Source organism: Schistocerca americana, chromosome 1, assembly GCF_021461395.2.
Source record: "Schistocerca americana isolate TAMUIC-IGC-003095 chromosome 1, iqSchAmer2.1, whole genome shotgun sequence".
In the NCBI taxonomy this organism is placed as follows: Eukaryota; Metazoa; Arthropoda; class Insecta; order Orthoptera; family Acrididae; genus Schistocerca; species Schistocerca americana.
Window position 1 is genome coordinate 185,748,586 of NC_060119.1, and position 27,795 is coordinate 185,776,380.

The window sequence follows — 27,795 nt, forward strand, 5'->3', positions numbered from 1 at the left end:
AGAAGGTGACAACTGTGTTGGTATTTGTAATGGTAAAACTTTGAACATAGCTGCTAAGGTTGAGTGACCGTGTCAGAATTATATTGGAACAAATAAGCCCTCGGTCACAAATATTAAGTCAAAATTGACCTGGTTTCGACGCTACTACGAGCGGTCCTTGTTCACAGTACGAGCAGCCCTTAGCGGCTCGCCATCTCACAACTATTCATGACGTCGCCTTTCCGGCTTAGATCTTTTTTAATACACTCCTGGAAATTGAAATAAGAACACCGTGAATTCATTGTCCCAGGAAGGGGAAACTTTATTGACACATTCCTGGGGTCAGATACATCACATGATCACACTGACAGAACCACAGGCACATAGACACAGGCAACAGAGCATGCACAATGTCGGCACTAGTACAGTGTATATCCACCTTTCGCAGCAATGCAGGCTGCTATTCTCCCATGGAGACGATCGTAGAGATGGTGGATGTAGTCCTGTGGAACGGCTTGCCATGCCATTTCCACCTGGCGCCTCAGTTGGACCAGCGTTCGTGCTGGACGTGCAGACCGCGTGAGACGACGCTTCATCCAGTCCCAAACATGCTCAATGGGGGACAGATCCGGAGATCTTGCTGGCCAGGGTAGTTGACTTACACCTTCTAGAGCACGTTGGGTGGCACGGGATACATGCGGACGTGCATTGTCCTGTTGGAACAGCAAGTTCCCTTGCCGGTCTAGGAATGGTAGAACGATGGGTTAGATGACGGTTTGGATGTACCGTGCACTATTCAGTGTCCCCTCGACGATCACCAGTGGTGTACGGCCAGTGTAGGAGATCGCTCCCCACACCATGACGCCGGGTGTTGGCCCTGTGTGCCTCGGTCGTATGCAGTCCTGATTGTGGCGCTCACCTGCACGGCGCCAAACACGCATACGACCATCATTGGCACCAAGGCAGAAGCGACTCTCATCGCTGAAGACGACACGTCTCCATTCGTCCCTCCATTCACGCCTGTCGCGACATCACTGGAGGCGGGCTGCACGATGTTGGGGCGTGAGCGGAAGACGGCCTAACGGTGTGCGGGACCGTAGCCCAGCTTCATGGAGACGGTTGCGAATGGTCCTCGCCGATACCCCAGGAGCAACAGTGTCCCTAATTTGCTGGGAAGTGGCGGTGCGGTCCCCTACGGCACTGCGTAGGATCCTACGGTCTTGGCGTGCATCCGTGCGTCGCTGCGGTCCGGTCCCAGGTCGACGGGCACGTGCACCTTCCGCCGACCACTGGCGACAACATCGATGTACTGTGGAGACCTCACTCCCCACGTGTTGAGCAATTCGGCGGTACGTCCACCCGGCCTCCCGCATTCCCACTATACGCCCTCGCTCAAAGTCCGTCAACTGCACATACGGTTCACGTCCACGCTGTCGCGGCATGCTACCAGTGTTAAAGACTGCGATGGAGCTCCGTATGCCACGGCAAACTGGCTGACACTGACGGCGGCGGTGCACAAATGCTGCGCAGATAGCGCCATTCGACGGCCAACACCGCGGTTCCTGGTGTGTCCGCTGTGCCGTGCGTGTGATCATTGCTTGTACAGCCCTCTCGCAGTGTCCGGAGCAAGTATGGTGGGTCTGACACACCGGTGTCAATGTGTTCTTTTTTCCATTTCCAGGAGTGTATGTGACTTGTAAGTACGGCATCCTTTCCAGTCAGTACAAACTTTAATTTTATTAATGTGCTATATACCTAACACGTTTTAGAACATGTTAGTCTAATTCTGAAGACGACGCTCGTAGTAGCGTCGAAACCCGGTCAATTTTGACTTAATATTTGTGACCGAGGGCTTATTTGTTCCAATATAATTTGTAATGGTGTTGGCAGGCTGTAAGTGATGGTGGAGGAGGAGGTGGTGGTGGTGGTGGCGGTGGCAGCGGCAGCGGTGTTTGTGATGGTGGTCTTGATGTGATGATGATAATGGTGGTAGTGTTGTTGTTGTTGTTGTTCTTGGTGGTGGTGGTGGTGGTGGTGGTGGTGGTGGTGGTGGTGGTAGTGGTGATGGCACTGGCTGTGGCACTGATGCTGAAGGCAGTGAGGCAGCAGTGGTGGTGGGGGTGGCACTGATGCTGGGGGCAGTGAGGTGGTGGTGTAATTGGCTTAAGAGAGGTCCGAATCAGTGTGAAGGTTAGTTATTCAGCCAAAAGCCAACCAGTCAGTAACTGGAAGATAGATTGTTTGAAAGGATAAATGTTGAACTAGATAAATGAGTTTGTTTGTAACAGTGAGACTGGGCACTGAGGTATGGGTTTTGAAGGCTATAAGGGGTCGTGATGGAGTGACAGTAGTTTTCCAGCACTACTTCTGGTTTGGAAGCCCCAGTCGTAGTCAAAGGGACTGAAACAGCTGAGACCCAACTGCATAGAAGTGAGACGTTACTGCTACGATCCACTTCCCAGTCTTCCTAATGTGGAAAGAGCAGAAGGAGTGACTCTGCAGTGTTTTTGGGTGGGTCTTCTCAGTGCAGATTGTGTTCGACCGTGCAACTTTTAGCTGGCTGGACAAGTTATTGGGCGAAATTACAGTGGGTAAAGTTCGGTTAAAGCAACAATAAAGTGCGTTGTGTTTGTGGAGATTGATTTTACCTTGGGGTGATTGTGAACACTCGCCCTTTTCAACTGTTATTCTGATGATCCTCCCACAGTGTGTCAACGGGCCAAGTGTAAGTGTCGAGCAACGTGTGACTTCCTCTGCGGTGGTCAGGACACAGGTTATTCTACGTGACTTCAGAACGAATTGAAAACGTAGAGCAGGAACATACCTGTGAACCTCGCCTCATGTGTCAAAGCCACCTCACGACTGTAATTAAAATAATTAAGAGCAATAGAAGGAGATGAGGAGGATACAGGTGCGCCAATAAGATGTCAATAAAACGCCGAACGTATTGTTACACCATCTCGTTGCACTCTCAAGCCCGCCATATATAACCTGGAGCACATGGACGACAGTAGCAATGGCTCTTTTGTTTAGAACTCATAGAGGAAAGAGAGACCATTTTTCAACGATTGTTACACCGACGATGATGTTAAATTTAGAGCGTTCAGCAGCATGGTCGCTAACGTCCTTACTAGATATCAACATACACATCTCGCGGTTTGAAAGAGACCTGCTCGCACGTGCCAAACTGTTGCGACGATTTCCATTAATGCCTTCCAGTACATTTTTGCACAGTTTCAAAGAATTGTCGAAACAAGTATGTGACTCGTGTGTACGAGGGACATACTAATCCCAACTGAGTACTGCCAAATAAGAACCTAATAGTGCAAAATGAATATTTACTTTTCTACTGACATAAATAACCTACTCGTTGCAGCAACAACTAGAACTTATAGCAGCTGTTCAAAGTGACCACCGCCCGTCTCACTGCTTACATTGACAGACCTAAATATTGTGTTCAAAGCCCGTCGGCCCCATCACTGCGTCACCAGTGCTCTCCACATACTATTCATCGCAGTGTGCATTTCACGGAAAAATTGATGGGTGCTTATGCTAGAATCTTCTTCCGCACGATCTTATCATCTAAAATTTATACTCTGCGACTAATACTTTGTCGAAATTCTTGCCTAGATCTTTGTAGTTTGAACAGTTTCTATGCGCGGCAGTAAATTCTATCCAATAGGGATAAAGCCTGATGCGGAACTTTTCTCTATAGATAGTCTGTGCTAAAGTAAAAGAGACTGATTACATCAAGCTTGTCCGTCCTCTTCTGGAGTACTGCTATGCGGTGTGGGACGCACATCAGATGGGATTGACGGAGGATATCAAAAATGTTGAAAGAAGGCTAGCTCGTTTGTAGTGTCGCAAAATAGGAGAGGTAGTGCCATGGATATCACACATGAATTGGAATGTCTATCGCTAATGCTATGGCGTTTTTCGTGACGGCATGATCTTGACGTGAAATTTCCCCGATTGCGAAAATATTATGTTGCCGTTCACCTACTCAAGGAGAAATGATCATCTTGATAAAAAAGGAGGAATCAAAGCTCGCACAGAAAGATTTAAATGCTCGTTTCTCCCGCTCGCCATTCGAGAGTAGAACGGCAGAGAAAGTGTTTGAAGGTGGTTCCATGAACCCTCTGCCAGCACTTAATAGTGAATCGCAGAGCAATCATGTAGATGCAGATGATGGGTTTCAAAGATACTACATCCTGCTGCACTATACATGAAAGCCAGTACAGAGCCAATTGAACTATGCATAATGCTACAGCTAAAATAAATTCAAGAAAGCAGAATGCAAAACAACTTAGACGCCACTGGAGGGATCCTTCACAAAACATTTAAGCAAACATATCAAAGTACACATGGGTGAGAAATTTCCATGAATGCACAGAGGTAACAACAGACAAACTGGAATAATTTCTTTTTTCGTTTTACACACAAACTGGCGAAACTAAATCCAAATGAATGCAGACTACCTGTACGAGTTATACGAACATTCCATTCAGCTCTCTTCGAATTAGTACTACGTTCTATGTTTAGCGGCCAGTAGACGGACACACACATTGATCCTAATTAGAAACTAGGTGTTGGTCAGACGAGGACAATGAAGACTATCAGGGACGTTCGGGGCCACCAGAGTGGAAGCATTGTGCGTGGTACTTAGAATGTACCCTATTGTTATCACCATCAGATATTGGCCTGCATTGTCCTTGTCTATTGGGAGACTAGGCCAGGTAAGTACAATTACTGATGTACATAAACAAAAGAACTGACAGATGGATACTTGCAAGGTGTATGGAGGACACATAGTATATGAATTTTTTCCCTGATACAAGGGATCGAGTAAGATTGAAACATAAAGATCTTAGCCGCGATATTGTGCAGTTCTTAATGGGACACGGATCGTAGTCCACGCATGTAAATCGTATGAGTCTAAAAAAAAAAGGTTCAAATGGCTCTGAGCACTATGGGACTCAACTGCTGAGGTCATTAGTCCCCTAGAACTTAGAACTAGTTAAACCTAACTAACCTAAGGATATCACAAACATCCATGACCGAGGCAGGATTCGAACTTGCGGTCCTGCGGTTGCAGACTGCAGCGCCTTTAACCGCACGACCACTTCGGCCGGCGTGTGAGTCTAAGATTCACACTTAAGTGTATATGTAGGGAAGAAGGTTCCCCAGAACACACAGTATTCTTCTGCGTGCAACACCAAAACATCAGAGAAAAACTACAATTAGACTGCACAAACACAAAACCTCAGATCTACACGACAATTCGAAACGAAGGCGAGTAAGCCCAACCGAGCGTGCTAAAGGATTACTTTTCTATAGCAACAGACATCCAATACCTACAAACATCGCCTTGTAAGCGAGAAACCTTCATGCAACCTAATAACAGATTCCATAGTGTGAAAGAAGAAGCAGAAGAAGAAAAAGAAGAAGACTGACTTATAACAATAGAACTGCGGGCACAGGACACTATCTTACCACGTCAGTATTAAGGCATAAATTGTATAAGGAGTGTTCAAATGAAAAGGTACGAAACGTCGTAACATCCAAACCGGTTGAAATTTCCAGATTTGGGATAACTTAGTGGGACATCTACGCAATGGAAGCATGCGTCGTCACCTTCCACCCCCTCCACACTTACCAGGTAAGGTGATGCTCACCGTCTTTTTCGACGTCCCAGGTCCGATACGCATACAATTCCTAGGAGCAGGGGAACACCATTAACAGTGAGTGTACTATGAGATACTCGGTAGCCTGCGCATTGCCAAGGGCAAACCATCTGGGCTGCTCACGGAGATGGTGATTCTGCTCCACCATAACCCCTGTCCACAGGTCTCCAAAGTCACACAAAATGTAATGGACCCGCACATGTCGTCCTGCGTCTGCCACGTGTTTGGTTCGATAAAAATACATCTCGCAGGGAAGCACTTCAACTCTGAGGACGAACTGAACGAAGCAGTGGAGGACTGGCTCGTGTCGCAGCCCCAGGAATTCTGGGAACAGGGAATCCTTTGGCTCATGAAACTGTGGGATAGTTATGCGCAGGCCTCTGGTGGATTACCTTTGAATGAAAAATTTTCTGTCCGAAAACGCGTGCACTATAAGGTACGGTCAATCTGGTGTCCATTGTATTCCACGTAAATTCGATAAGACGTACATTTGGTAGGTTGTGCGAACAGTCGAAAGAAGATGTCAGGAGCATAGGAGAAGTACCGAACTCAACCAACCGAACGACTCACTTCTAGAACATGAAACCATAGCATAAATTTTACTCGTTTATTCATAAATTACAGTACACAGCGGAGTTTGAAATACTCGAAAGTATGCGCTAGCATTCTGTGAATGTAACAAGTAACGCCATTTGACAAGCGTAAAGAACTACTTGCACAAATGTCATTTTCCTGTATGAATAAACTTGTAAATGCTGATGTTATTACTTTTGTGTTTAATTCTTTCAAAAGATTAATAATACAGAAACTACGAGGGTTGGAACTTTAATAGTGGCAACTATTTATTTACAGCTCGTACAAAATAGATACGTGTTTCAAAGTTTTACTGACCTTCAAAGAAATCACCAGCATTGTGTATAACTCGTTGCCAGCGATGCTGAAGTCGTAGGATACTCTCAGCAGTGCCAGTTGTGTTGACAGTTCGAGCGGCGCGGTCTATTGCCCGACGAATTTGTAGCAGTTCTGAAGCTAGTGCCGTGAAGTGTTTCCTTCAGTTTAGAAATTGAGTTGAACTTACGAGGGCTTACGTCAGGGCAGTACAGTAGGTGGAGTAGTACTTAGCAGCCCCGTAAGTCAAACAAATCAGTAACAGCTTGCACTGTACATGTTTGAGCATTGTCCTGCAAAGTTATGGTCAGGTCCTGTAGAAAGTGTCATCACTTCTATCTCTAATCTCGTCATAGGTTGTGTTCCAAAAATGAACAGTATAGAGACAGAAGAGATGACACTTTCTGCAGGACCTGACCATAATTTTACAGGACAATGCTCAAGCACGAACTGTGCATGCTGTTACTGATTTGTTTGGCTGATGGGGCTGCTATACCAACTACTGCACTCCCCTGAGTTAAGCCCTCGTGAGTTCAACTCGATTTCTAAACTGAATGAAACACTTCACGGCATTCGCTTCAGAACTGCTACAAATTCGTCGGGCAATAGACCGCGCTGCTCGAGCTCTCACTACAACTGGCACTGCTAAGAGTATCCTACGACTTCCACATCGCTGGCTACTGGTTATACACAATGCTGGTGACTACTTTGAAGATCATGAAAACTTTGAAACATATATTTTGTACGAGCTGTGAATAAATAGTTGCCACTATTAAAGTTCCAACCCTCGTATTAAATATGTAGTGAAAGAAAATGCAGCTGCACGGGAGCTCACTCGCTAGGTAGAGACTATTGTTGTAATAGCTTTGCGCACAGTTACAGTCTGTGGCAGTTTTGTTGTTGTGTGATGTCCTCGGAATACACCAGCAGCACGTGTTTGTGAAGATGATAAAGGAATGCACACGGGGAATTTACCTGGAACGTAGCAACATACGGGAATATTAAAGAAGAGTAAAGACACTATGGAATCATTGATGTGACGTTGCTACAAAATGAACGATGAAGGACATTAAGGTTATCTGCCTCTGAAACACTACCACGAAGACGACAAGACAGCTAAATGATACTTTTCTCTGTAAAGTGCAGATTCTCTAGAAATAAAAATCTTTTATCATCACTGTGGGTACTACCGTTCATTAAAATTAGTAGGGGTTGGATTGGGTTGATTTGGGGGAAGGGACCAAACAGCGAGGTCATCGGTCTCATCGGATCAGGAAAGGATGGGAAAGGAAGTCGGCCGTGCCCTGTAAAAGGAACCATCCCGGCATTTGCCTGAAGCGATTTAGGGAAATCACGGAAAATCCAAATCAGGATGTCCGGGTGCGGGATTGAACCGTCGTTCTCCCGAATGCGAGTCCAGTGTGCTAACCACTGCGCCACCTCGCTCGGTTTGAAATTAGTAAAATTCACCTCTGTGTCAGTCGACTGCCGGCCGTTGTGGCCGAGCGGTTCTAGGCGCTTCAGTCCGGAACCGCGCTGCTGCTATGGTCGCAGGTTCCAATCCTGCCTCGGGTATGGATGTGTGTGATGTCCTTAGGTTAGTTAGGTTTAAGTAGTCCTAAGGCTAGGAGACTGATGACATCAGATGTTAAGTCCCACAGTACTTACAGCCATCTGAACCATTTTTGTCGGTCGACTATTTTCCTAACCCCCTTTCATAAAACATTTGGCACTGAGTGTAATAGAACATACTCTTCTGCCATTGCAATAATCTGGCAGATTCAAAAGTGCACAGTATTACCTGTACAAACATTTGTCTATTTCATAATTAGTAGCTTAGTGGTATGTGTGACAGAGTGAGCGATTATTATGTCCACTATGACTTCTTTACTGTGCAATTCAAGGCAACATAAGCACAATCGTTTGGAGACTTTCGCCAACACTCCATTGCTGTCGATGTTTTATTTATTACTAGTTTCGAAATTATCAGTACATACGCAAGAAACAGTACTTTTCCGTGTACTTGAAATTTGCTTATAGAATGGCGTTGGGTAGTCAGATGCCCACGTCACATTTTTTTCCACAAATCCATACTGCTAAATTACAATATCCCGACAGCCGCTTTGTAGGCTGTGTTCTAAAGGGAGCTATTGGTCGACAAAGACAGTGACTTCACTCTCAGTATCGTGAAGCCCAACTCTGAACCAACTGAAGTCACAACATCGGGGGCATCAGAAGAACTGAGGGACCGCAGTTGTCACAAAGTATTCGTCGATCGCGTTCCCCAAGCTCTTCAGCCGACGTGGCGTTATGGATGTGGTGAAATGAAATGAGCGTTTGGCGTCATTGGCCGGGAGGCCCCTTGCGGGACAGGTCCGGCCGCCTTGGTGCAGGTCTTATTACATTCGACCCCACATTGGGCGACCTGCGCGCCGGATGGGGAGGAAATGATGATGAAGACAACACCCAGTCCCTGAGCGGAGAAAATCTTCGACCCAGCTGGGAATCGAACCCGGGCCCGTAGGACGGGTGGGACGATAACAGCATAAGGGATGTGTGATGTGGTAAGGCGGTCATTTTACAGGTCAGGTATCACCAGAAGATGAGGGCAAGGTACGCTGCCGAAATATCGTACAGAGCGATTGTATCGTCTTTCCTCGATTACAAAAATTGCCGGATACATCTACGTGGTTTGTTGCAAATGGTATCATAACTCAGGAAGTTTTTATGTGGACATTGCTACATGTGTCCTGACAGCACCTGGTTGCTTTTCTCTCTTTCTAATTACAGGTTGCGCGATGAAGGAGTGCTGCCGTTCATGCGACAGGACGCGCAATGTGCTTTGTGGTTTCACGTAACACGGTCGCCTATTACAGTACAGCGACAGTAGCGAAGAGCCTACGGTCGATATCCGCCACATAAGAAGAGCAGCAAAGGAAGGTGTGGAAAGCGTCTTTAAACTGGCAGTTTTGGTGAGAAGGTCTGAACTGAGTGGCGGCATTGTTGATACCCTTTCGAAGTAGTACGCGGAAATAGACAAGTCATGTCTCCAGAGAAACAGGCATACCTCACAAGGTCGTGAAGATTTTACACAAACGGATGCGCAACATATGCAAGCTTTGCAGTCAAATGGTCGGCCCTGACGTTCTGAGTTTGCTAGTAACATGCCAGACCGAATCGGTGCAGTCAGTGACTATTTCCGACGAAGTCATCAGTCTTCTGCCTAGTCTGATGCGGCCCGCCACCAACTCCTCTCCTGAGCCAACCTCTTCACCTCAGAGTAGGAATTGCACCCTACGTCCTCAGTCGTCTGCTGGATGTATTCCAATCTCGGTCTTCCTCTACAGCTTTTACCCTCTACGGCACCCTCTAGTATCGTGGAAGTTACTGCCTGATATCTTAACAGATGTCCTATCATTCTGTCCCTTCTTCTTGTCGGTGTTTTCATTATCTTCCCTTCCTCGCCTATTCTACGGAGAACCTCCTCATTCCTTACGTTGTCTGTCCAACTAATTTTCAATATTGTTCCGTAGCACCACATCTCAAAGGCTTCGATTCTCTACTGTTCTGGTTTTCCCACAGTCTATGTCTACTATACTAGCATGTGCTCTAAACATACATTCTCAGAAGTGTGTTCCTCAAATTAAGGCATATATTTGACACTAGCATACTTCTTTTGGCCAGGAACGCCTTTTTCGCCAGTGCTAGTCTGCTTTTTATGTCGTCCTTGCTCGGTTCGTCATGGTTTATTTTGCTGCCTAGGTAGCTGAATTCCTTCACTTCGTCTATTTCGTGATCACCAATTGTAATGTTTTAAGTTCCTCGCTGTTCTCATTTCTGCTTCTTCTCATTACTTTCTTCGGTGTACTCCTGGACATTAAGAAGGCGTAATGTGTGCATATGAGGTGGAAGAATCCACATATCGTGTTAGAACAGATAAAGGACTGGCTGGCGCAACACATTTATTGGACCGTTGATTTTCACTGAGCATACCATTATGGCAACACTTTACTAGGAAATATTGGGACTCGACTTTATACGTAACTTACACGTATTTTAACCAGGGTTAGTATTTCAACAAGATGGTGCACAGCCAAACTGGAGACTGTTCGTTCGCCAGTTATTGGACCAAATCTTACCACATAAGTGCATCTGTAGAGACGGTCCAACATCGTTGCCGCCAGATATGGCAACAGAAGTGCTGTTTTTTGTGAAGCTACGTTAAGAATAAAGTGTTCAGTCCACCAGTTTCTGATATGTGAACTCTTACGGCAAGAATATGAGAAGCTGTAGGTGCGGTGACCGAAAAGGTGTTCGGCAAAGACATGGGCGATATTGAGTACACCCTAGACATTCTAGGGTAACAAACGGGGCATAAGTGGAACTATATGCGTAAAAAACTAGTACTTAAGCTACCACTTGCAAGAAACTGCATAGCTGTATCTGTGTATATAAAGGGAAATGTCCTGACTGATTCGCCATCGCCCAGACCAAATGGCAAAGGACAGAAACTTGAAATTTGCAGAGGATGATGTTCTTGTACCATAGGCGTCGTTTAAGACGGAATTTTTCGAAATTCTACCCCCATCTATTTGGTTTTACACTGTTTACGCAGTGTGCGGATTTACACATGAACTATGGGCGTAACAACAGAAAGTTACGAGTAAATAAAAAAGATTGTGCACAGCACATAGTAAACGCGAGCGAATCATGGAGGTTAAGCTAGTTTAGTACAGTCTCAGAGTAATTATTTTTTGTAGTCAAAGGAAGACATTATGCAGACCATGTATTTCGAAAACGACTGCACCTGCCTGGATGCCCAGAACAATAAAAAAGAATTAATTTGCCGGGAAAGCGTAAGATCACACAAAGTAATTACTGATGCGGCCGCACGGTGTACGGGACTAGGCAGCTAGCGTTGACGTGCATGCAGACAAGAACTCCAACGTCACGAGAGCCAGCGCTGTCGACACACAGCACGAAGTGCTTTGCGTGATTTTACACTCTCGGCGCTCACCATAGGAAGTTTTCGGCTTTATTTGGCTAACAATCCGTACAGTTTTTTCACGAGAATGGATGCGCGTAGAATTTCTATTCTGGCTCTATTAAAACAAACGTGTCCTTCCTTGAAAATATGCTAGTCATGCTGTTGTGTCAGTGGTTTACATAAATAAAAGCTTAAATATCCGTGAACGCGTAATAAGACAAAAATGAAAAACGGCCATCCAGTAAGGACATCAGGTTATAAAAGTTCACCAAATCTAACTAACTCCTGACAGAGAGCACACTTATATGTACATAACATCAATTATACGGAAATTACTCTATCAGTTTATAGGAAAGTCTCGCAATCTTTTAGAAAAAGTGAAGGGGAAAAATTTTTTTCTTATAGCGCGAAGCGACTTCACCTAGCTACTCTCCGTTTCATAGACGCTATACTGAAACTTTGTTACTAGCGATGTCATGTTTTATGTTATACTCTTGTAAGGGATTTAATACCGAAATATTATCAATTAATATTTAATTATAACAAATCCTACCGAGGAAAACACGTTTTGATGCACCTCGAATCTGCCGTTTTCTTAAAATGGTATAGCTTAATAACAAGAGACATAATACACTAAGGCGCCAAAGAAACTGGTGTAAGCATGCGTATTCAAATACAGAGATATGTAAACGGGCAGAATACGGCGCTGCGGTCGGCAACGCCTATGTGAGACAACAACTATCTGTAGCAGTTGTTAATTCGGTTGCTGCTGCTGCTACAATGGCACGTTATCAAGAATTAAGTAAGTTTCAACGTGATGTCATAGTTGGCGCACGAGCGACGGGACGCAGCATTTCAGAGGTAACGATGAGCCGGGGATTTTCCCGTGTGACAATTTCACGAGTGCGCCGTGAAAAGCACGAATCCGGTAAAACATCAAATCTCCGACATCGCTGCAGCCGGAAAAAGATCCTGGAAGAACGTGACCATCGACGACCGAAGAGAATCGTTCAACGTGACAGAAGTGCAATCCTTCCACAAATTGCTGCAGATTTCAATTCTGGGCCAGCAACAAGTATCAGCGTGCGAACCGTTCAACGAAATATTAGCGATATGTGTTTTCGGAGCCGAAGACCCACTCGTGTACCCTTGATGACTGCTCGACAAAGCTTTACGCCTCGCCTGGACCCGTCAACATCGACATGGGGCTGTTGAGTACTGGAAACATGTTGCCTGCTCAGACGAGTCTCGTTTCAAATTGTATGGAGCTGATTGACGTGTATGGGTATGGAGCCAACCTCACGAATCCGTGGACCCTGCTTGTCAGCAGGGGGACTGTTCAAGCTGGTGGAGGTTCTATAATGGTGCGGGGCGTGTGCAGTTGGAGTGATATGTGACCCCTGGTATGTTTAGATACCAAAGGTGACACGTACGTAAGCATCCTGTCTGGTCACCTGCATCCATTCAATGTGCATTCCGACGGACTTGAGAAATTCCAGCAGGACAATGCGACACCCCACACGTCCAGAATTGCAGCAGAGTGGCGCCAGGACCACTTTTGTGGGTTTAAACACTTCCGCTGGCCACCAGACTCTCCAGACATTAACATTACTGAGCATATCTGGGTTGCCTTGCAGCGTGCAGTACAGAAGAGATCTCCACCCTCTCGTACTCTTACGGATTTATGGACAGCCCTGCAGGATTCATGGTGTGAATTCCCTCTAGCACTACTTCAGACATTAATGGAGTCCATGCAATGTCGTGTTGCGGTACTTCTGCGTGCTCGCGGGGGCCCCACTCTATATTGGTTCAAATGGCTCTGAGCACTATGGGACTTAACTGCTGACGTCATTAGTCCCCTAGAACTTAGAACTACTTAAACTTAACTAACCGAAGGACATCACACACATCCATGCCCGAGGCAGGATTCGAACCTGCGATCGTAGGGGTCGCGCGGTTCCAGACTGTAGCGCCTAGAACCCACACTATATTAGGCAGGTGTACCAGTTTCTTTGAGTCTTCAGTGTAAGTTGAAAATCAGTAAATACGACATTTTTTAACAACCAATATGACGTTTCCCATCATATTATTACTAAAAATCGTACCAATAACGATTCGTCCTCGATACACTCAATCTGCTGGTTTGAAACTTGCCGGCAGATTAAAACTGTGTGCCAGACCGAGACTCGAACTCGGGAGCTTTGCCTTTCGCGGGCAAGGCTCTATCAACTGAGCTACCCAAGCACGACCCACGACCCGTCATCACAATTTTACCTCCGCCAGTATCTTGTTTTAATCTGCCAGGAAGTTTCAAATCCGCGCACACTCCGCGGAAGAGTGAAAATTTCATTCCGTCAATCTATTGGTGTTTATAAATAGCATATATTTATATACTGTAACATATACTGAGCACGACAAATATGGGAGGAGGACGACGGTTCAATCCCGCGTCGGGCCATCCTGATTTAGGTTTTCCGTGATTTCCCTAAATCGCTCCAGGCAAATCCTGGCATGGTTCCTTTGAAAGGGCGCGGCCGACTTCCTTCCCCATCCTTCCCTAATCCGATGAGACCGTTGACCTCGCTGTTTGGTCTCTTCCCCCAAACAACCCCACCCAAATATGGCGTCTTGTGACTCAGGAAGCCTTCTTGCTTCCTACTGGTTCTGCTTTACGTGAAACGTTACGGAATTATCGTAGAACTTATTTTGTGCTTCACGTGACGAAATGGCTCCTCAACGTGAAATAGCTGGACGTGACGTAACAAAATTCGTGGAGCGCCTCGTCAACTCGACCCGCGCCGACGGCTTTAGGCTTTTAGCCGCAAAGTCAGAATTATTGCTGGTGTCCACTTCCGCGCAGACCTCTAGCGCCGACTTTGGCCGGCGGACAGCACGGCACAGGTATACGTGGGAAGCTGCCCACGCCGCGCGGCCCGCCCAGCCAGCGGCTGGAACAAGAGGCGGCGGTTTTTCCGTTAATTACGGCCCGCCAATCAGCGGCTCAATTTCCGGCGCGGGTTTTAAGGCGGGCGCGGTGTGGCTCGGCGCCCCTCGTAATTAAATTCGGCCCCGGCCGGCTCGGCGCCTCCCACGTGGGACAGGCGCCACGTGGCCGCCGCCTGCAGCGCACCCCAGCGCCGCTGCGGTTGCGGAAGCGCCGGCGGGCGTCGCGAGGCACACCAACCCCCCGCAGCACTCCATTAGGCCTATCAGCCCTAATGCCACCGGCTACCTGCGAGCCGCGAATTACCCATTGCACGTGAAGTGCGAGGCGTTTCTCATGGCGTTCCACAGGACTCCGTGTAGGAACACATCCCATAAATATTTTAGCGAAAGATCAACAATGAAAACGATAAAGCAATGAGGCGACAGTGAATGATGCTTTATTCACACACCGGTTTACTGCCCGGTGTTTTCCACCCTCTCACGCCACGCCCTGGCCTATTTACTCTACTAGCCATTAAAATTGCTACACCACGAAGATGACGTGCTACAGATGCGAAAGTTAAAACATGCTGTGATATGCAAATCATTAGCTTTTCAGAGCATTCACACAAGGTTGGCGCCGGTGGTGACACCTACAACGTGCTGACACGAGGAAAGTTTCCAACCGATTTCTCATACACAAACAGCAGTTGACAGGTGTTGCGTGGTGAAACGTTGTTCTGATGCCTCGTGTAAGGAGGAGAATTGCGTACCATCACGTTTCCGACTTTGATAATGGTCGGATTGTAGCCTATCGCGATTGCGGTTTATCGTATCGCGACATTGCTGCTCGCGTTGGTCGAGATCCAATGACTGTTAGCAGAATATGGAATCGGTGGGTTCACGAGGGTAATACGGAACGCCGTGCTGGATCCCAACGGCCTCGTATCACTAGCAGTCGAGATGACAGGCATCTTATCCGCATGGCTGTAACGGATCGTGCAGCCACGTCTCGATCACTGAGTCAACAGATGGGGAGGTTTGCAAGACAACAACAATCTGCACGAACAGTTCGACCACGTTTGCAGCAGCATGGACCACCAGCTCGGAGTGCCTGTGATGGTGTATTCAACGGCGAACCTAGGTGCACGAATGGCAAAACGTCATTTTTTCGGATGAATCCAGGTTCTGTTTACAGCATCATGATGGTCGCTTCCGTGTTTGGCGACATCGCGGTGAACGCACATTGGAAGCGTGTATTCGTCATCACCATACTGGCGTATCACCTGGCGTGATGGTATGGGGTGCCATTGGTTACACGTCTCGGTCACCCCTTGTTCGCATTAATGACACTTTGAACAGTGGACGCTACATTTCAGATGTGTTACGACCCGTGGCTCTACCCTTCTTTCGATCCCTACGAAACCCTACACTTCAGCAGGATAATGCTCGACCGCATGTTGCAGGTCCTGTACGGGCCTTTATGGATACAGAAAGTGTTCGACTGCTGCCCTGGCCGGCACATTCTCCAGATCTCTCACCAATTGAAAACGTCTGGTCAATGGTGGTCGAGCAACTGGCTCATCACAATACGCCAGTCACTACACTTGATGAACTGTGGTATGGTCTTGAGGCTGCATGGGCAGCTGTACCTGTACATGCCACCCAAGCTCTTGTTTGACTCAATGCCCAGTCGTATCAAGGCTATTATTACGGCCAGAGGTCGTTGTTCTGGGTACTGATTTCTCGGGGTCTATGCACCCAAATTGCGTGAAAATGTAATCACATGTCAGTTCTAGTATAATATATTTGTCCAATAAATACCCGTTTATCATCTGCATTTCTTCTTGGTGTAGCAATTTTAATGGCCAGTAGTGTATATTTGGGTTACGGCGAAAGTTTTTGACAGAAAGTCATATTTTTTTAACATTACGCTATAACTGTCACAACTTTTCAAAATGCTCTACCTTTTGAAACCACTTTAAAAATATCTCAGGTCAAGCTTCTTTAGAGAAGTTGGTTGGGTTGTTGTGAGGGAGGAGACCAGACAGCGAGGCCATCGGTCTCATCGGATTAGGGAAGGATGGGGAAGGACGTCAGCCGTGCCCTTTCAAAGGAACCATCCCAGCATTTGCCTGGAGCGATTTAGGGAAATCACGGAAAACCTAAATCAGGATGGCCGACGCGGGATTGAACCGTCGTCCTCCCGAATGCGAGTCCAGTGTGCTAACCACTGCACCACTTTAGAGAAGTCACTTAGAGCACTACTGCATGCTGAGAGAGTCTCTTTATTGGATGAAAAACGCTGCCCACGAAGTTTTCCCTCCGTCTTTGGGAACAAGAAGTAGTCACACGGCGCCAAATCAGGTGAAGCGGCGACATTCGCACTATTTTTTTCTCCAAGAAGTCCACTGTTCTGGCAACCGCGTGTGTAGGCACTGTCGTGATGCAGAAGAACGTTCTCTTCGACTATGGGTGCTGTGGCCATGTGGTGGTGATTTTCTGCATACATTCAGTCACATACCGATGAGCATTGGCTATGCGACGGCGTCACCCATCTTGGTTAAGAAAGTGGCGACCATCCTCTTTCCAGAGCTCCTAATTCTCACCTGCCTCTTCATCTCGACGTCATAATAATATACCCATTGAGAGCGCTTTTTGACCGACGTTTGTCGAATTTTTCAAGCGTTAAATGGCACTTCTTGCGAGTTTTTAGGCTTCTGCCAGGGAATATTTCACACAATGGGCCCGTCTCTAGGATAGGACTAAATGATCACGAGGGCGATGGTCTGCGCCACGGCCGATCCAATATTTAGGGTCCTTTCGTTGTCACAAAATGCGAGATGACGATCAAAAAAATGTTCGAATGTGTGCGAAATCTTATGGGACTTGGAACTGCTAAGGTCATCAGTCCCTAGGCTTACAGACTACTTAACCTAAATTATCCTAAGGACAAACACACACACTCATGCCCGAGGGAGGACTCGAACCTCCACCGGGACCAGCCGCACAGTCCACGATTGCAGCGCCCTAGACCGCTCTGCTAATCCCGCGCGGCAGATGAGGATCACATTCCATCATTTCGCTTATAGCATCAAAGGCTTTTGGGCCGCTGTCATTACTGGGTGACCAGAACGAGGTTAATCTTCAAGAGATTCCCGAACCCTTGACAAATCACGAATCCAGTATCCAACGGTGGCCCCTTGTAGGGGGAAAACCCCATCAAAACACTACCAGGAAGAAGAGTGGCATTCTTTTGCATTTAAATTCTTTTTGTAGTCATTGCACGAAAACCCCAGCGTGACAGACCCAAGTTGCACTGTTTCTGGCTTAGCACTCCCTGTATCTTCCCTCACCGTTCGCAGCATGGTTTGAAAGACAGTCGTGGAGACACCGCCGCGCGCGCGCTCCAAGGTAGAAAAACGACGCTCTTTCAACCTGAAAAATCCAGCTCTCATCAGACAGCTAAAAATTTTCGGCACAACCCTCGTGACCAAAGAGGACCGTCTAGTACGACGCTCCTCGTGGGGGAACCTTCAGAAGTGTTCAGGTTACGGTGCAGCGGGCGGTAAAGCACCGCATGTTTGCAGATGAAGCGTATGTGCGAGATGTTGAGTCTGTGACAGCAGTGCAGCGGCTTTTTCATGTCCATTTCAACCGCGGACGGCGCGGTACCGTTTCTAGCCGCAATACGATTCTCAGGTAGGTTACCGGTCTGAGGACGACAAAGTACCGCAAAGAGGAAGCTACCTCGTCCCAAGTAGACTTAAAACGACGCCGAAAAACATCGAGATGATTTGCAGCCCAGAGCGGTATGCGCTAAGACACGAGCGCACGTAAAGTCATGACTCAGCGAACAGTAGTTTGAAGAAAGATTTAACATTTCTTCCATAGAAGATTTGTACTGTTCAGCAGCAGAAGCGAATAGCTTACGAGCAACGAGAGGACTTTGCCGTTCGGATGCAAGTGCTGCTTGAAGACACTGAAAACGCGATAATGACAAAGATAAATGTGGCTTAGATTAATTTGGGTGGGGAGGCTGATGAAAATGGTGGCACTGTGACAGTCAACACTGAACGTTACATTCTATGCTTCACGCTTTTTTGCCTCGGCTGCTGCGACGGCGACAACAAGGGCAACATTTTCAACAAGATGGTGCCATCCTACACACTGCATGTGGAACTATGGACGCGGTTCGTCGCATATTTCCAGGGAGGGCTATTTCCCGTTTCGGTTAAATCCCCCATGGTTCCCCGATTCAAGCACTTCTTTTTGTGGGATATCTGAAGTCACTTGCGTATCCCAACGAACGCCGCTGACTGATTTGAAGGAGGCAATCACGCCGGAAGCGGAAGCAATTTATCGTGAAACGTTGGCCGTGATTAACCGATTTTCAGCAGACTCGAAACTTGCCTTCTGAAGCTTTGGATGGCACTTGTACCTATCTATGTTTTCTCCATCCTTTTTAATTCTCTTTATTGTGCGACTGCAACAGCTAGCGGTTCCTGCAATACTCTCGAACACACTTTGTAATGAGATTTTTGGTTCCTCATTTGCCTGTCTTCCGATAAATTTAATGGCATTGCATACAATCACATGAGCCCGACTAATAAGAACTTCCTCTGCATCCACAGCGCATGAAGACTGCGGTGCCTCACTAAGTAACAGAAAGGTAGCTACGAGAACACTAAGTGTGCAGGTCGGCAGAGGACGGTCAACTGTAGGCGGCCAACCGTTCGGAACAAAAGGGCGGTTTGGCGCAGCGCTTGAGGCGAGAATGCCGGGAGGTGGTTCTGATGAGTATTAAGAGTCCTCTGTTCGAAAGGTCGGATCTGAAGTGATCCCTGATGACTATGGCATCGAAATGATGGGATGAGAAATGCGTTTCTGCACTAGACTTATCACCAGGTTCGTTCGAATGAAGGGATCACAAACGAGTGCATCCGTATTCAGACTGTCTCTACCGCGCATACAGTTTCGACCAACGAAACCTTTGCGTGAATCGAGGGCATATTTCGCGTGTTTCGTTGTTTGACCACCTGTAGCGCTAGTTGACACCTTTGCGCTCTTAGCGTTTCTCAGACTATTATGATATGAATAATGAAACAGTGCACCTGGTACCTGTGTTTGTGCTTAGCACAACGTGTTTCGAGAATTTATTCCCATTGTAAATGCAAATATTTACGTAAGTATTTCGTGTGATGTTTGTATGTGTGTTGCGCCTCTCTTTTCACCGTACTGTCGTTTTTTTGTGCAAGAGAAGCAGAAAAACGCACAAAATACTAAGGTAAATATCTGACAACGACAATGAGAAATTCTGGAAACGGGTCGTGTTAATCATGAGTAATACATTATTTAAATACTGATCGACAGTTGCAGGCTTTCCCAAAAACATTGATAGTAATGAATCAAATTAAAAATGGTTCAAATGGTTCTGAGCACTATGAGACTTAACATCTGAAGTCATCAGTCCCGTAGAACTTACAACTGCTTAAACCTAACTAACCTATGGACACCACACACATCGATGCCCGAGGCAGGATTCGAACCTGCAACCGTAGCATTCGCGCGGTTCCGGACTGAAGCGCCTAGAACCGCTCTGCCACAGCGGCCGGCTGAATGAAATCGAGCCAAACGTTTCTGCTTTCCACTTATGATCGGCCCTTCTTGGCGGAGCAGTGATACAAAACGTTAACTGAAGACGTTCAGAATTATTCCTGACAATCCGCGCTTTGCTCATCATCAACATCCTGTTTTGTTTTACATATTTTGATTGTACGCATATGATGACGAATTTGATAATCTTGATTCACTGAGTGACATTTGGTGACACAAACTTTGTTGCAGAATGACAACACTTACGACAGAATAAGTACCAATGTTAATATACTGCAATGTACTGTACTAATGTCGGACATTATAAATGCTGAAAATTAGCAATTTGATGAAAAATTAACACTCTTTGAGTTGGTAGGGAGTGGCTGCATCGTATCCGGTGATCATGAATCTGGTATGCAACTTAATTTCACTAATATACGTGTAACAGTATAGCACGCATAATTGTACGAATGCCTTCTCCTCTCTAAATCGACGCAAGCTAATGTATGCATGTCATTTATAGAGAAGAGTACAGTACGTGACCCACAATTATCGCCGCTTGTGATCCGATCCTTGTATGGAAGAGGGAAAATTTATTCATTTTGAAAGTGAAGTTGACAGAGGATAGTGAGATGCTTTTACATTTGATATCCCAGGATTCATAGAAACCTATTGCTGCAGAAAAATCCCTCAAGAGAAAATTACACTAAGATTTATTAAATTTTAGGAGGGTTGAAACGTACCGTCTCTAATTCTTGTCTTGACGAGAAGGCTGTGAGACTGAATATAAAAAGCTTTGCGCACGAGCGGGCTTATCTCCGTCGAGCAAGGTTATTAAGAGGTTTGGAGTCACCAGAAGAAAAACTTCTGGTCGGTAGAAACTAGTTGCTACCATCCACTGGCCGCTACTCGAACAGCTTCCGCCGTCGCAAACCGTGGGAACTGAGAGAATGTCTGCATCGAAATCGCGTGATTCCAACGGTTACAACCGTTACTCAAACGAACCTATTAAGTTTCTGCGTGAGATTTCCATCGGCACTATTGGGGACAGCTGTGGGTGAGCGCCGAAGGAGAAAAACAGCACGAGGCACCGCCAACGCTGCTTAGGACGGCACAATGATGTACCCTGGTGTGCAGTTTACAACCGGGTTACGAACCATTTGCTGCTAGGCAAAGCACATGTAAGCACCCATCACTGGCGCCTAAGCAGAATCCGTCCTCAACAAAAAATAGTACCTTGCGGCATTAATGCCTCGAGATGCGTCTTTTCGTGCTCCATAGCAATTAGGCTGCAAGGTGATGAAATGTAATCCTCGTGACCGTCCCTGAAGGTCTTACAGTAGTACAGGCCTCCAATAAACCGTTCATCATTGCCTAACGTGCACGATTGCTCGAAATGTTGAGCACCACTTGCTCTGCAATGATGAATGATCGCCTGTGGCAATCGTTGCTCCATGTGTGAATCTCTATGCAGCTGACGTCTAGAGGCTTCACTGTATTACATATAGACTTACGCCAACAATAATAAAAAAAATGACGAAGGAACATTCCCAAGTCTAAATAAACGATCTTTGTGAAACTTGGCGGGTGTGTAGAGGGGACAAAATAATGCAATACCAGCCCCCTACGTATTTTTTTGTTTGTGCTCAAATTAATTTTTAAGGGGTAAAGGGCGCATCCCGACAGATAATTTGGCGTATTAAGTTCATAAGAAATATCTTCGAAATAATACAAAATTAATGTTATTCATATAAAAGCTGAAATGAACGAGGGTTGGAACTTTAGTAGTAGCAACTATTTATTTACAGCTCGTACAAAATAGATACGTGTTTCAAAGTTTTACTGACCTTCAAAGCAGTCATCAGCATTGTGTATGACCCGCTGCCAGCGATTTGGAAGTCGTAGGATACTCTTAGCAGTGCCAGTTGTGTTGACAGTTCGAGCGGCGCGGTCTATTGCCCGACGAATTTGTAGCAGTTCTGGAGCGAATGCCGTGAAGTGTTTCCTTCAGTTTAGAAATCGAGTGCAGTAGATGGTATAGCACTTAGCAGCCCCATCAGTCAAACAAATCGGTAACATATATGAAGTCTTCCCGGGTTGTCAGCCGAGTAGCGTCGTCGTCTCGTAGCAACGTTTCGAGACGCATTCCATCGAAACGGCCGGCCGGAGTGGCCGAGCGGTTCTAGGCGCTACAGTCTGGAACCGCGCGACCGCTACGGTCGCAGGTTCGAATCCTGCCTCGGGCATGGATGTGTGTGATGTCCTTAGGTTAGTTCGGTTTAAGTAGTTCTAAGTTCTAGGGGACTGATGACCTCAGAAGTTAAGTTCCATAGTGCTCAGAGCCATTTGAACCATTCTGAACCATCGAAACGTTGCTACGAGACGGCGACCCTACTCGGCTGACAACCTGTAAAGACTTCCTATATGAAATTCGCCGAGAAAGCCTGCACTCACATAAAATCAGTAACAGCTTGCACTGTACGTGCTTGAGCATTGTCCTGCAAAATGATGATCAGCTCCTGCAGAAAGTGTCATCACTTCTGTCTCTAAGCTCGTCGTAGGCTGTGTTCCAAAAATGAACAGCATAGAGACAGAAGAGATGACACTTTCTGCAGGACCTGACCATCATTTTGCAGGACAATGCTCAAGCACGTACAGTACAAGCTGTTACTGATTTGTTTGACTGATGGGGCTGCTAAGTACTATACCAACTACTGCACTCCCCTGACATAAGCCCTCGTGAGTTCAACTCGATTTCTAAACTGAAGGAAACACTTCACGGCATTCACTTCAGAACTGCTATAAATTCGTCGGGCTATAGAACGCGCCGCTCGAACTGTCAACACAACTGGCACTGCTAAGAATATCATACGACCTCCACATCGCTGGCAATGTGTTATACACAATGCTGGTGACTACTTTGAAGGTCAAAAAAACTTTGAAACACGTATCTATTTTGTACGAACTGTCAACAAATAGTTGCCACTATTAAAGTTCCAGCCGTCGTGATCAACTTTCTTGAAAACTGTATAATCAACTTTTGTAGTAATTAGAAATTTTGCGAAACACCACACTACGATATACTAATTTTGAAAAATGAAAACTTTTCTTAAAACGTAACTTAAAGAAGCTTACACGCCACGTATGTCCATGTGAAATAAACCTGGTTTCTAACTGTACACAATATTCTGTCATAGTTCTTTCATCATAACTAAAATATCGAAACGTTCATTACTGTACTAATTATTTACATTACTGATTTTTGTTTCATGTTTTCAACTGTTTGTTTTACAATAATCCTGTTTTAGTTTTCTAGTTTACCGTTTGGCTAAATGGCTCTGAGCACTATGGGACTCAACATCTGAGGTCATCAGTCCCCTAGAACTTAGAACTACTTGAACCTAACTAACCTAAGGACGACACACGCATCCATGCCCGAGGCAGGATTCGAACCTGCGACCGTAGCGGTCGCGCGTAGTTTACCGTTTCACTTACTAGTATTTTGTTACTTGAAAGAAATAAGTAACTCATTGCTATGATACTAAATCATTGCAGTAATGATAATTTGTAAAGAAATGCTTAAACTTAACGATTCTTTTTCACCATGCATATAAAATTAACTAAATTTTGGCACATAATATACACGGCGGAGAACAAAATATAAAACAAAATTGAGCAGCTTTTCTAACAGTCACAGTTGATCCTATAAATATCCTGATTTTGTGTAAGACATTTTTCAGTACATTGGTAAGCATTGGCGAAGAGAATTCATTATGTACTAGTGACTGTAGCTTGATTATATTCTTTCTCAAATGGGGTCTGACATCATAATCATTCAGTATAACTCTTCTAACAAATTTACTTATTTTTTCAACTAACAAAACATACGTATGTGAATCGCTAAACTAGAAAACCAAATAAATATTGTGAAATATAAAACAAAAATGTTATGTTTTTGGGCACAAACGAATGCGTACTGGTGTTGCATTATTTTGCCCCCTTTACACACACGCCAAGTTTCATGAAAGTCGTCCCTATTGAGTTTCCTCAAATCCAACATGTTGTCCTTCAGAAGGAATACACAGCCGCTCTCAGCCCCATCGCGTGAACTACAGCTACATACTTCACAAGCCACCGTGTAGTGTGTGGCAGAGCGTGCTTAGAATCAATTTTGGCGAATTTCTGTCCTAATACATTTGCAGTCTGAGCGAGCGAAAAGTGATAATCTATATGCCTGTTTATGCCTTCTATAACGCCACATATTATTCTCATGGTTCCCACGTGAAATATGTGACTATCGTATCAGAACTGAAGCACGAACTAATTCCCTAAAATTAGCGAACACGGTTTGGCAAGGAGATCAGCGTCTTTGATCCAGAGATTTAATTTTAAGTTGGCTCAGCAACTCTTTTTTATACTTGTTGATGTAAGGTCCGCCAGTTACGCAAAACACCGTTTTTTCCAACTTCCCAAACGTGTTTCAGCACCTCTGTGCCATCATCAGTGGGTTTCTGTTTTGTTTGATTTGTAATGTGAACATTTTTACTAAATGATTACAAAATTACGGGAATATTTAAGTCAAACAACAATTTGTTTCTTTTAGTTAATATCTTTACACTCGGTTTGCATGGGTTTTCAGGACTAACTTGTGTATTATTTATCACAGGTAGCGCGTCATCTGCAACCGAACGATGTGTATGAGAAATGAGAGTTAATCCATCACTAAGTTTTAAACGTAATTTAGTTTGTCGCGATATTTCGCCCCTATATTCGTTTTTACTTACGTTTTTGTGTGGCAAGCCGGTTTTTCTCAGCATCCTGATGAGGTGTTGTGAAGCACATGTAAATATAATACATATGTTTACAATTATGGTCGAAAAAGTACTTTGCACGTCACCAAAGCACACTGTAATTGTGATTGTTGTGTGTCCCAGCCCAGTCAGTGGTTCATTTGTTCACCAGTGAGTTTGACGCCAAATTTTAATTTTGTTTACATTTTATCTTTGCGTGTGTGTGTGTGTGTGTGTGTGTGTGTGTGTGTGTGTGTGTGTGTGTGTGTGTGTGCATTTTAGATGTTTGTGTTTTCTTTTTTCTTTTTGTAAACTTCCTTTAATGTGTCAAATAGTGGGCCCTTGCAGAGTGTAGTGTATTCATTTATGACGTGTCTTCCTTCTGCTGTTCCCTTCTGCATGTGGAAATTTTCCTCAATGGTCAGTTTGCTGTATGGGCTGTGGCTGGCTTTTAGTATTCTTAGTCTGTATTGTAGTTGGGTGGTGGTTGTGGGCTATTAGGTGGTCAGCAAATGTGTTACGGGAGATTCTGCCTTTTAAAGATCTGAGATGCTTTGAATATCTGGTTTTGAAGTTCCTGCATATATGTCCTATGTATACTGACTGGCAAGTGTTGCATGTGAGTTCATATATTCCTGACCTATTAAAGTTATCCGTGGGTGTTTCTTGCATTCTGATCTTTTTGTGTGTAGTGTTCTCTACCCTGTGTCCTATTTGGAGTCCCTGTTTCTTTAATAAGTTCCCTATACTGTGAACAATTTTGTTATTGTAGGTGAGTATGTGCCATTTCGTTTTGTGTGTATGTTTTCGCTCTTTTGTATCTTGCGTGTGGTCAATATTTGACACAACAATGTTACCTAAGTCGTATCCGCCACAGAAATTGAGCAATTCGTACTGTCTGTCACTGCCCTCATTAATCCCGCAATGCTGAGAACTATGCCCATTTAAAATATTTATTTTGCCCCCCCTTTCCACACCACTCCCGAAAAATTTTCCATCCCATTCCGTCGAATTCCTGCGTTTCCTCTTTCTGTATAGTTTACATGGTGAAAGTTCCTCACAAACGTTTCCCACGTTTGAAAATTGAGAGACAGCTGTTTCACCACATATCTCTCACCCTCTGATTCTGGTTAATCTCTTGTCATCTCACGCTTTCCACAGTACATACTTGGACGCTAGAGGCAAGATTATATTCAGGTCCTGCATGGATAATATTTTTCGTCCATTCAACAAATGTTGATTACTTTCTCAACGATAGACTTTTTCTCCGCTAATGATGTTAAAAGTGATTGTTAACTTCATTTCTCACACATCCTTATTATCAAGCAAAGCCAGAACTACAGAAATCGCTGACTGTGCTGCAACAGTTTCAGAAACAGATTCCATCTCTTTAGATTCGTTTGATTCTTCTCCCTTGTCGAAAGGCTGTTGTGTGGGACCTCACCATCTGAGCTTTCTGGAAATTCATGGGAGATGATGGGCCTTTACCACACGATTCCAGTAAACACATTACCTCTGTAAGACGAGGGCGTGCTAAAAGGTGGAAATTCCTAAAGCCATTTACGTATAGATACTGTATTCTACAAATGGTTCAAAATAGTTCAAATGGCTCTGAGCACTATGGGACTTAACATCTATGGTCATCAGTCCCCTAGAACTTAGAACTACTTAAACCTAACTAACCTAAGGACAGCACACAACACCCAGCCATCACGAGGCAGAGAAAATCCCTGACCCCGCCGGGAATCGAACCCGGGAACCCGGGCGTGGGAAGCGAGAACGCTGCCGCACGACCACGAGATGCGGGCTACAAATGGTTCAAATGGCTCTGAGCACTATGGGACTTAACATCTGAGGTCATCAGTCCCCTAGAACTTAGAACTACTTAAACCTAACTAACCTAAGGACATCACACACGTCCATGCTCGGGGCAGGATTCGAACCTGCGAACGTAGCAGTCACGCGGTTCCAGACTGAAGCGCCTAGAACCGCTCGGCCACACCGGCCGTCCTGTATTCTACATCTTTGTTCTTGATTTCTACATGTTTATTTCTCAACACAGCCAATCTGGCAACGGACACATTTCTCCCTACGACAGACCAATTTGTTGAAACCGTCACTGTAAATATTCGACTTTGTAGTAAGGTCTTATGGGACCTAACTCCTGAGGTCATCGGTCCCTAAGCTTACGCACTACCTAATGTAACAAACTAAGTTAGGCTAAGGACAACACACACATCCACGCCCGAGGGAGGACTCGAATCTCTGACGGGGGGAGTCGCGCCGACCGCGAAAAGGTACCCTAGACTACGCGGCTACACCGCGTCGAAAGTGTTCTTGTAGTTTTGGAAGCAGATGGGGCCAAGTCGGAACTGTATGGAGAATGACAGGTGACAATGAACCTAAGGCGCGGTATTGTTGCAAATTTGCAGCGTTCGTGTGTGGTCTGGCATTTTCATGCTGAAAGAGCGGATGCTCCACGTGTGGACCAACTCTTCGAAGTCGAAACACAATTACAGCACGATATTTCTCAAGCACCGACATAGTTACGTTCACACCGTCATGTTTATGCGCTAGAATTAATAGCTGTATTTAATGACAGCTATACAGCATGATTCACCTGGCCGTACCTCTGGTTTTATGCAGCCTGTAACGCTTTCTAATAGCACGCGCCAGGTGCTGTATTTAAGAAGCTTTAAGAGTTATCACATAAAAGATTCGGAGGAATTACTTTTCAAGTCTAATAGTTTTATCAACTCCTGCCTCATAATCACAAATTCTGCTATGCAAGTCTTTCCATCTTGAAACGTTCTTTTAAATTCTCGCTCCCCCCTGCAGAGGTTGGTTGATACATGCACCTCATCATCCGGAATCAGACTTAGCGCTACTAAACTTTTCCATTATACACTGTGTAAGACGTTAATCATGTCGTTGAGTCCATCGC

General features: G+C 45.4%; 1 protein-coding gene across 3 annotated transcripts in view; it reads right to left on the minus strand.

Annotated features, from left to right (window-relative positions):
* Positions 1-27,795, minus strand: part of LOC124555517 (protein yippee-like 2) — a 609,150-nt gene that overhangs the window by 53,419 nt on the left and 527,936 nt on the right. The window lies entirely within an intron of this gene.